This window comes from Mytilus edulis, chromosome 13 (genome assembly GCF_963676685.1).
Source record: "Mytilus edulis chromosome 13, xbMytEdul2.2, whole genome shotgun sequence".
Taxonomy (NCBI): domain Eukaryota; kingdom Metazoa; phylum Mollusca; class Bivalvia; order Mytilida; family Mytilidae; genus Mytilus; species Mytilus edulis.
The window spans coordinates 59,005,844-59,017,740 of record NC_092356.1 but is presented as its reverse complement, the minus strand read 5'-3'; the positions used below and the strand labels follow the sequence as shown (position 1 = coordinate 59,017,740).

Genomic DNA, 11,897 nt, shown 5'->3' with positions numbered 1-11,897 from the left:
TGTTGACGCTTCTTGTCGCTAAAATTCTTGTTGTCGCTATTAGTGAGACCGGTAATGACTTAATGGTGTAGTTTCATCCTAACTGGCGTTCAGCAATATTGACGGGATTGTCACATAATTTTTATTTGTCATGTTATGTACGATTTCGAACAAAGACTTTACCTAATGTTGCTTGCTTCCGAATTTAATAAATAAATCGACTGTTTTCGCCCTTTAAAAATTGCCGCGTTTTTAATTTTCATTCTATACTTCTCGAGATTTATTAACAGCGTGTAAACAAAAACAATTCACGTTGGTAAACACGTTTCACATGGCATTGTGTACTATGTCCGTAGCTAAAACGTTGTGTTAGAAGTTGTCAATAAATTGGAATAATACATAAAGAACAACGAGATATTTAATTTAAAGAAAAGGTTTATTGTTTAACGTGGTTACGATCAGACACTGAACATTAATATTTCGTGGTATTTGTGGAAGGAATTTATAATTTAAAATTTATAATATTGTACTCAAATGTCATCCCAAACAGGAAAAACAAAATGTAAGTAAAATCTTATTTTCTCTTTGCATTAATCATGCACATTTATTAAATTTTAAATCAAATTCAAGAATTTGAAAGAATAACAGTAGGGGAGGGCAATGCAGTGGTCACGAGCCGGGCCACATGAATTTAAAAAGGGTTGGTCTCAAAACACATAAGATTTACAATACCTGTGTGCGAACATGTGCCAATGGGAAATCTGAATGGGTTTGCTAAACAAAATAACTTCTAGCGGGTAATAATAAAGAATTGAATATATTTGATATAAACAAGATCAAGAAAAAAATATTTTCCAAATAGAAAAAAGACTATAGGAATGGATTCTGTCAATAATTGGAGTCTTTTCCTAATTTAAAGGTTAGCTCGAACCAAGGGGGTCATTTTCTGGTAGAATGTCCATAAACTGTGTTATTATCTTTTGATCTTATAAATTTAATTAAAGATCCCATTTAGTTATCCTCAGTGTTGGATCCAGAGTGGTTTTTTTTTGGGGGGGGGGGGGGGGGGGGGGGGGTTGGAACCCAACCCCTTTTTGTTGTATGATCAATGCAGTTGAATGGGGACATGGTTGGAACAATTCCCCCACATGATTTTCAAAACGAAAGAATTCGTGTATGTGAGAGGAGGGAAATATTTAGGAATAGGTAGAGATTTTTGCTTAAATCAATATATGACTGAAAAGGAGGGGGGGGGGGGTGTAAAACCCCTGCCTGATGTCTATGTATTTGTAGTATTTGTAGATCCAAAATTAATGCTCACCATTTGATCATACAAATAAGGACATGTTTCAACTTAAAGAAGAATTATTTTTTTCCCTTATTGTTGTTGAATGGCATGTATAATCACTCAGCTAGCCTGAAATTACAAAGTTTCCTTGGAAGCTACATGTAGCTTTCATATCTTCTAGTCTTAGTAATAATTACTGATATTAGAAGTTAACAACATTTGACCAAGCTGTATACATAATCTCCAAATAATAAAGTCTAAAAAATAAGAAAGATGTTTTTGATAAACTACCAAAATTAAAAAAATTCTTTAAGCCTTTTTACCTTTTTGGACTTTGTAACATTTGGACTTGTACAAACAAAATATTTGTTCATTAACAGAAAATAAAAATATTTTGTTGTCTCAGCCTATTTGGAATCGCTCGTTTTAATTGTTTTTGGTGAAGTGAATAATTGCTTATTCTTGTTTATAAACATGTTATGTTATAGTTTCCTATCAAAGTCCTTCAGGACAGACAGGGCTCATATTTGTTTAACAGGTCTGTTACCTGTTGGGTTGCTCTAAAATGTCAACAGGTTAAAAGTACAAAATGTATTTGAAATTAAAAAAAAAACTTTAATTAGCTGATTAAATTAAGAAACGACTATCATTTCCACTTAAAAAAAATCATGCTAACATGTTTTCTGCTCTAAGGTTTGGTTGTCAGTTTCTTTGACAAATTCCCTATTCTGTTTCTGATTATAAATTGTATTATAATTAGTTGTTTTTGATTTTTAACCGGATTTTTGTGACAAAAATGTCGGTTATTGATTTGGGGATGTACGGCGGGTGGCCGGGCGGTCGGGCGGCCGGGCGGTCGGGCGGGCGGCAATCAAATGTTGTCCGTGCATTAACTCATGAACCGTTCAGCCAAAGCTTTTAAAATTTTAATATGTTGTTACTGACAACTAAATGAAGGTCAAATTCAATAATGGCGATTTTGACTTTTACCGTTCAGGAGTTATGGTTCTTGAAAGATTGAAAAATGGAGTTTTCAGTCGTGTCCGTGCATTTACGCATGAACTGTTCTACCAAAGCTTCCCAAATTTTAATATGTTGTTACTGATGACAAAATGGAAGTCAAGTTTAATAATGACGATTTTTACTTTTACCGTTCAGGAGTTATGGTTCTTGAAAGATTGAAAAATGGAGATTCCTGTTGTGTCCGTGCATTTACGCATGAACTGTTCTACCAAAGCTTCCCAAATTTTAATATGTTGTAACTGATGACAAAATAGAGGTCAAGTTAAATAATGACGATTTTGACTTTTACCGTTCAGGAGTTATGGTTCTTGAAAGATTGAAAAATGGTGTTTCCAGTCGTGTCCGTGCATTTTCTCATGAACCATTCAACCAAAGCTTTTGAAATTTTTATATGTTGTTACTGATGACAAAATAGAGGTCAAGTTCAATAATGAAGATTTTGACTTTTACCGTTCAGGCGATATGGTTCTTGAAAGATTGTAAAATGGTGTTTCCATTCACGTTGTTGCATTTACTCATGAACCATTCAATCTAAGCTTTTCAAATTTTAATATGTTGATACTGATGACAAAATGGAGGTCAAATTTGATATTGACGATTTTCACTTTCACCATTCATCAGTAATGGTTCTTGTGATATTGCCAGGACACAAATAAATATTAATAAATCCGGTTTGCTGTCGTTGTGACAGCCTCTTGTTTCAAAAGTTCTGTAATTAAAATGTGTGGGCACATAGTTTCATGTATGTATATTTGTAGACTACATTTTGTATGTTTGTTATCAATTTTTCATCTTTTACTCTCACATTAAAATGGAGGTCCTTATAATCAGAGACATGTCTGTTATAATAGAGGAAAATAACAAGAAAAAAAGGTGCAAGTTGTTAGTTTAGTCCTTTGAGACGCGCCCCTTCATTAAACATTTTGTGGTTACATCCGGGCTTTGTGACAGTCGGAACTTCTCGACCACTTACCTGTTTATCGATTGATTAAATATTGTCAACAACAAAAATGGCTAATCATTAATGGATGAAATGGAACATTTAAAAAACATGAGATTGGAAAACAGCTGAGATCTAAAGACATGACCAATCGTTCGAAATGCAATATAGGGGTAAAAATATACATGTATGCATAATGCTTCGTAAAAATGTGTAAATAAACCCAAATAGTATCAAATTTATAATGTTATTCATATGCATGATATGTACATTTGTATGATATGAAACGATCGATCATGATAGACGATTTCTTGATTCACGTTGATTCATTAACAAAAAAAAATAATTTTGATTTGACGGTTAATAACTTGTGAAGGTATGTGATGTGATGGGTGCATTTTATAATTATAAATTTTGGATAATATGGAATGGAAATTTTCAGTCCTAATAATTTATTAATAGACGTATTTACACTTGTATGCAAATTTGTCCGCCATTACGTAAAATCGTGCAGGTTCCCGTAAATTTTGACATCATAATTTAAAATATTTGACGTCACAATTTAAAAGTGATTGTTGCTTGACGTCAAAAGGTGATTCGGAGTAGATCTAATGTCAATCAGAAGCAGATTCAGCTAAATACCAAAAGTGTAAATACGTTTATTATGACATTTAAAGTTTAAAATAAAGTCTAATTGAGGTCTATAATTGGTCCAATTTTTTTTAAGTGGTAAAACATGAAACGAAGTCTGGATGGACATGAGAAATTACATACGCTTTTATGGCAACTATCAGCGGGATAAGGGATTCTCACTAACAAATAAGCGGAATCTAGGATCAGACCCCCTTTAAACTGGTCAGGAATAGCCATTAATTAGTGGATTATACCTCAATTCAGGTATAATCCACCATTTGACATATATACTATATGATATAGTGAGATAGACTAATTGAGGTTTTAGGCTTAAATTAAAATATTGTTTGTTTGCCCTTTACCGACCGACCCTATAAATTCGTTCCGCCTGAAAATCTTTTATTTGTATTTACCAGCAAGATTTTATTTTATTTCATTTTTTCTTTCCTACCTAAAATCTTATATTTGTATTTCCGGCTCAAAACATTTTTACCGGAATCCTCGGGTTTTATCTTTAACGTATAAGGTCCGGTCCGTTTGGTATCACCTGAGCGTTTGACATGAGCACTGGCATTTGAAGTTTCAATGCATTTGTTTGAAATCGATGTTGAACGCTTCCTGAAATCATGATATGACGTACGTTACTCTGTACCTTTATACTTAAAGAGCAGGGTTCGGTTACAAAAAAATTCGTTTGATACAAAATTATCAACTTGTGTACAAACTAATTTGTAAACGGACGTTGTGTTCTATGTAGGGATTGTCTTTTGTGATCCGCAGATCAGGATGATGATGTTAACGATGCCGATATATTATTTATATCTGACATGAACCAAAAGTGACAAAACCCTGTAAAGTGGAGAATATCTGGCAGTAAAATCGCCAAGTTTTCCATACAGATCATTTATAAATGCGATGTAAAATTCGTGACAATTGAGTTTTAAGTCTTGTAGCATTTTTATTGGAAACAACTTTTAGGCACACTCGAAATTTTTAACCCTCTATGGACTTTTTCTACTAGTAATGTATGACTTCCCGGACATATCTTACCAGTACAAAGTTATCTCTTACAGAAAACGTTTAAATAAGCGTACAAGGTACGTAGTATAGAATGTGAGCGCAAGTTCAAACTCTTCAAAGTTCCAGGCATATAAACGTTGAAGATATGCGGCACAGGTCTATATTTTGATATTTGAAAACAAAATAGTAGTGCATATGAATTAGCTTCACATTCTACGTGATATTTTTTTTCAAAACTAATAGTCCCAGAAAACTTATACTTATTTGCAAAAACAAAACGGACCAAAATGACATTCTGCAGATTTTGTATCTATGAAATAAAATATTATACCTACCTGCCTACCCATGACAAATAATATACTGAGCCAAGTTATTTTAATTAGGAAAAAAATAAAATATTTTACCTACCTACCTACCCTGTTTCAAAACATAGGGTCGGAAAAGGGCAAACAAACAATATTTTAATTTAGGCCTTATACATGTACATTTTTGCGCCTGTCCAACAAATGTCCAAAGTCAGGAGACTCTGGCCTTTATAAGTCTTGTATGATTTTTATTAATTTTAGTTTCGTTTAGATATTCTAAGTATGACACCCATTACCACTGAACTAGTACATATTTATTTAGGGGCCAGCTGAAGCACGCCTCCAAGGGTACAAATGTATGTGTAAAAACCCATTGGTGGCCTTCGGCTGTTGTCTGCTGTTGTCTGCTCTACATGTATGGTCGGGTTTTTGTCTCTGACACATTCCCCATTTCCAGTTGCAATTTTATGTACTAAGTGTATACATTTTTGTACATTGTCTGACATGTTTTTAGTAAGTTATATAGAGATTCACAAATTTTATTTTTGAATCCAAACTGAAAGATGATTTATTTGAATAGTCTAAATAGGTATGACGTCGTGATAGGCTAATATATTTTTTTGCTTTGATCCCTTACTGCAAAAGTAAATAATCATAATTATTAAGTTATTTTGAGATCACATCAAAATAAAACGTAGTGCGCATGACCATTATGCAGAGAACTGTATTACAAATATGCAAAATTAACATGAATACAGAGAGTGTGAGCGGGGGTTTGTGCACTATGGATACATATGCATAAACCGATTTTTGTTAATGCATTGATTTATTAATTGTACATTAATGATAAGAAATAAATTGCTGACTGTCCTGTAATTAAAAAAAAATATGAAGGTCAGAATGTAGTTTATAGAGAATATATACTTGTAAGGGGTTAACATTACAGAAAATGGATAAGAAAATAAAGAACTGAGAAAAAGAGGCCAATATAATAAGGATAGCCAATGATGAGCAAATTTTATAAAGATTATAGCAAAATTATTTAACAAATTAAATAAAACAGATTACAAGAAAACCACACCACAACCCTCTTATGTTCTTGATATATCTCTTTTTAGAGTAACACGTACTGAACTCACGATCATAGTGCAATCATGAAGAAATTGAGACAAAGGGGTGTGCACCAGTGGGATTTAAGATTCGCCCTTTATATATACACAAATAAAAAAAATTAAGCATAACCCACAAGAATTTATTTAATAATAGAAAAAACAGACCATGCATGAAAAAAAACCTCACCGCCATGTCAATTTTTTTTTTAAAAATCAAAGCAAAAAAATTCTTAAAACTAGATTAGACACTTACCATGATTACCTCACTAAACCTAATTACCATACTTACAAAAAAACGGAAAACTATTTCAAAATACGATGGTATAAATTTTCTTCCTGGTTTTGTGAGAACGATTCTTTTTATAGATATCATGGATATGAATGCAGATGTCAAAGAAAGCACCCATTTTTTGTTATAATCGTAAGTTTATGTTACGTTTGTGATCACCTTTGTGAAACACTCATAGGTAAAATCTACGCGTAAAGTAAGTTTAATCGTAAACGTAAATCGTATGATTCTTTGAGAAACGATAGCCAGATGCCTACATTGTGTAATTACGTACATTGTAGCTGCATGTCCATTAGAAAAACCGCACAAGAAACCGATTTTGTTCTATATCATATAGTAATCTTTACCAATTCATCATGTTCATTTACACCTTTTGCATCAGATTTTTCTATTTCAAACAGTTTTTCTATTTCAAACAGAACATCTATAAGTGATATAGTTTAGTTATAAATACAATGTATAATTATCACCCTACCTTTATTTAAATCATGGGTTGAACTTTTGAGATTTATGTTTTACCGAATTGTCAGTAAAGCTTTATTCAGGTAAGGTGTTTTAGATATATATCTCTCCTATTTGCAATTTATGTAACTGTTTTGGCTTTTCCTGCAAGGTTTTGTTAGAAAATGTGTACGATTTCTGACCTTGGTTGCACTTTGCAATGTTTTCTTTACATTCCAAATCTTATTTTATTGCGGATGTGTAACATGTGTAATTGCAAGAAGAACAGATATCTTTTTTGTCATTCAGATTAATTTTTTCAAAAGAAGTTGTTTGATAGTTTTCCAATTTAATTTGTTTTCAAATAGTAATACTGTAATATTCATTCCTTTTAACATGGGTTCAGAATTAGTACCAATTTATTTCTTAAACAAACTCAGGTTACACATGCATAGTCAATAATGGTACAATATGCATAAACATGCAGATACCAAAGTGACCATTCCTAAATGTAAAGGCTCAGTCAGGGTACATATATCGTGACATGGTCCAATGTACATACATTTGGTACACATGCAGATACCAAAGTTACCATTCCTAAATGTATGAGCTCATTTAAGAATTGAATGCTTCTTTTTGTAAATTTATTGGGGTGTAAAAGCGTTGACCGAAGTACATTTTGTATGAAGCGCAGAAGCGCTTCATTCTAAAAATGTACGCACGGTCAACGCTTTTACAACCCTATGAAGTTACAAAAAGAAGCATTCAATACTTATAATTACATTTTTTAGCCATTATCAAAAAAACACAAATTTTATATTGTTTTTATTTAATTCACCTGTGCACTTTATTGCGGGACCACGTGTTATCAAAAAAAACTTATCATGAATGAAAAGTTTTATTGAGTGATGCAATTGCTTACGGAATAACATGTGATGTGCAGTTAGTCAATCAGAATAAAGTATTATAATGAAACATACATCTAATGTAATTATTGTACAATGTACATTGTACATATATTTTGTAAACTAATTTATGCAGATATCAAAGTGTAAATACATGTACATCTGTTACGTACGATTTGTAGCTGCATGCATATGTCCATTAGAGAAACCGCACACGAAACCAATTGTGTTCTTTATCATATAGTAACCTTTACCAATTCATCATGTTCATTTACACCTTTTGCATCGGATTTTTCTATTTCAAACAGTTGTTCTACTTCAAACAGAACATCTATAAGTGATATAGTTTAGTTATAAATACAATGTATAATTATCACCCTACCTTTATTTAAATCATGGGTTGAACTTTTGAGATTTATGTTTTACCGAATTGTCAGTAAAGCTTTATTCAGGTATGCTGTTTTAGATATATATCTCTCCTATTTGCAATTTATGTAACTGTTTTGGCATTTCCTGCAAGGTTTTGTTAGAAAATGTGTACCATATCTGACCTTGGTTGCACTTTGCAATGTTTTCTTTACATTCCAAATCTTATTTTTTCATTGCAGATGTGTAACATGTGTAATTGCAAGAAGAACAGATATCTTTTTTGTCATGATTAATTTTTGGAAAGTTTCCTATAGCTTGCTATTGCTACTTTCCTTAGGCGTCGGCCTCAAACTTCCGGTTGACAGATTATCGCAATATATTCTGCTCCGAGATAGTGAAGTACTATTGTTTGAGTTCTGATTCTCGGAAGATTCTTTTAAAATTTTGAGTAACTACTGTGTTGACTGAAAAGATTACAGCTTGAATAAAAAGAAATAAATATTCACCGACGATTCAGATGAATTTAACTTCATTTTTGGAAAGATTAGAACTTGTTCTAAATCTTTACTTAGGCACTGGCCTCCCTAACAACATGACAGGTTTGCTAATATTACTAAATGTATTCACACTGAAATATAGTTCCCTATAGTTCTCATGCATGTGCATATAATACACATATACACTGACAAAATGGGTATATTTTTTTAGCAGTTCATTCAAGAATGTATGTCATTAAGGTGTGTTGATGTGCAGGCTTTTTTGATTAGGTGATTGGGTATTGATACAATACTAGTATGATTGACAACTGTGATTCTCAACAAACAATCAGAGACAAGGTAGACCTTTAATTACAATGCCCACCTCCTAAACTGTCAATCAAATTGACCACATTACCTTTCAACCTCTGTCTTATATCAGGGGCGGATGCAGGAATTTTCGAAAGTGGGGGTGCTAACCCAGGGCAAAGGGGGGGTGCAAAACATATGTCCCGATACAAATGCATTGATCGGCAAAAATAAAGGGGGGGTGCGCACCCCCGGAACCCCCCCCCCCCCCCCCCTGGATCCGCCACTGTATATAACTATACATACCCATCAATATACAATTCAATATACAAATATTTGACCTTATAATTGAATACACAAATGTATATATTAGATGTTTGAGTTTGATATATATATAATGATGATAGATTTATTTATTGCCTATTTCTTTTGATCTACAATACATCAAATGATTCTGTAAATTATGTCTAAAAGATAAATGATTAATGGATTAACAAGATCTTTAAAACAAAAATGAAATATGAATATAAGTATAAATATATAAAAGGTATAGTATTCAAGTAAGGCCTATAATATACTTAATAAATTTCCAATAATCAATTTAGATTAGTTCACTTATTTTTTTTATCAGGATTTTGCTTGAAACAGTTTTAAAATTTTAAAACTTTTAATTATAACAAACCATTGTTCATTAGTTTATTCCCAATCAATCATCTATAGTGTCTATTTTAATCATTTGAATTTTTATTAGAAGTGAATATATATTTTTGCAATCAAGAAAGAACCCAAATTTCAATAAACTAATTTTTTTTTTAATTTTTTTACGTTGAAAAGGTACATTTTCAATGCCCTGTGTTGAAATTGACCAAACAGGCACTCTACAAATTTTAATCTTCAATGTCATATAACCTATGTTTCAAATTAAAAAATGCGCCAAAACAACATTTTTAGATTATTTTTGTTGACACTGTAAAGTTCTTATATGCTGTTGGTCTAGATTTTAATTCATACAAGGATAGTTGGCAACATTAACGTAGTAGAAGAATTTTTGATTTGCAATTTTTTGTTTTTTTGCAACATGTTCAGAACAGACAACATTATAAACTGCAGTTTAAATAAAATTGTGCAAATTAACAGACCCATATTATTTAATTTGAGCTCATTTTATCCTCAAACTGGAAAAGCACTTTTCCTTCTAAAGACCTTCTTTTAATGCAATTTTCAGCAATAGTGCTTTATTAATGTTCATTTCCCCCACCATACCTTAATATGAAATTATTCAAACTACTCTTCTAATCTTTCCATGAGTGATTTCCATCACTGATTAAAAATGAGTATTACAAACACTACTTCGTGGATCTTCCATGCACTGTAGAGAAAATCACAAGAAATCTACGCGAGATTGCGCTTTCATTCATTCATGAATATTTCATGAATGAACATTTCCCCGCTCTACTTTTACCTGTTTCCTATATGTAGGTACGTAAACATGGTAAAATGCGAGAACAAGTTGACATTTTGACCAAGCCGTCGGATAATTGAAAAGTGATAATGGTTTGTTTAAACAGAACACAGTTGAAAGAATATAAAATACTCGATAATTATATTATATGTCTAATGTCTCATGCCAAGGACGAGTAAAGGTAAATACGGGCTTTGATAAAAAAAAATAATTTTTAAATGCATTGTTTTTGTCTAAACATCGATCGGAAGATTTTGATGCCAAAAATCATTTGAAAACCTTAATTCCGTTATTTAAATACTAATTGTTTCACATTCCAATGTGGATATAAGGAACTTTAATTACTCGTTCAGCATGCTCAAGTGGATCAAACTGACAGCAGAAAAACATTGACCCAACGTCAGTTCTTCTTCAGTCTTCTTCCAATAATTTACATCATACCACTTCTGGTGTATTATTGTAAATTCGTATCATATAGCATCCGTATTAAAAGCAGCCGAGTCAGCATCTACTTCTTCGAATATTATAGCTCAGGGTATCAAGACAAGTTCTATAGAAATGATTAAGGTTCATGATGTTTACCCTTTGGCTAAAATGGCTGCATTTTCACCTCAAAATTAAGATAGATTACAGACAAACTGGGGCCTGTGCATCTGGAAAAAGTTTTAAGGCATACCATGCCCTATATAAATAGATTTCAATTGCTTTGTCACCCAAACACAGAGGCAATGATTACCGTAATATATCAAATGAATGGCTTAAAACAAAAATTCTCAAATGTTCTTAACTCACAAGACAATGCTTAATTTCACATCAGCAACTAAATGTGTTACAGGTTATAAGCACCTCTATGAATCTAGTTTATATAAACTTTTTATTCCTGTGGTCATACTGCTGTTGTTATATTCCCACCGTATTGAGTTTTATCCTTGTTTTGCTGTAAATATGTACGTCCTTCCCTTACTTGTACGTCCATGTACATGCTTATAACCACAATTCACAAGTAAGTTTGAAGTTTAGTTGCGTCACTTTTACCATTCTAGCATTTTATGCTACTTTACAAATAGGAAAGTTGCTGGAAATTTTAGTTTCTGTTCTCTAACTTTAGTTTGTCCAAATGCTATGAATCTTATACACAATGCTCATTACCACAAACACTGATCAAGTTTGAATTTTGGTGGCGATAGTTATACCATTTTAGAGTTACGCCCCTTTACATATGTAAAAAATTGCTGAATATTTACTTAAGTTCGCTCAACCAAATGTTATGAAATTTATACAGTGTTAATACTTTTAACAATAAAACAAAGATCAATCTTGAATTTTGATGGAGTAATTTTTACTGC

General features: G+C 32.2%; 1 protein-coding gene across 3 annotated transcripts in view; it reads left to right on the top strand.

The window, feature by feature from the left end:
- The first annotated feature begins 254 nt into the window (after positions 1-254).
- LOC139500630 (period circadian protein homolog 2-like) overlaps positions 255-11,897 on the top strand; it is a 41,526-nt gene continuing 29,883 nt past the window's right edge. The window contains exon 1 of one of the 3 annotated variants that reach the window (XM_071289384.1): positions 255-541. The gene's annotated coding sequence lies outside the window, so the exon portion shown is untranslated. Of the gene's footprint in view, positions 542-3,215; positions 3,418-11,897 lie in introns of those variants that run through there. The other 2 variants (XM_071289385.1, XM_071289386.1) reach the window with 2 other exon arrangements.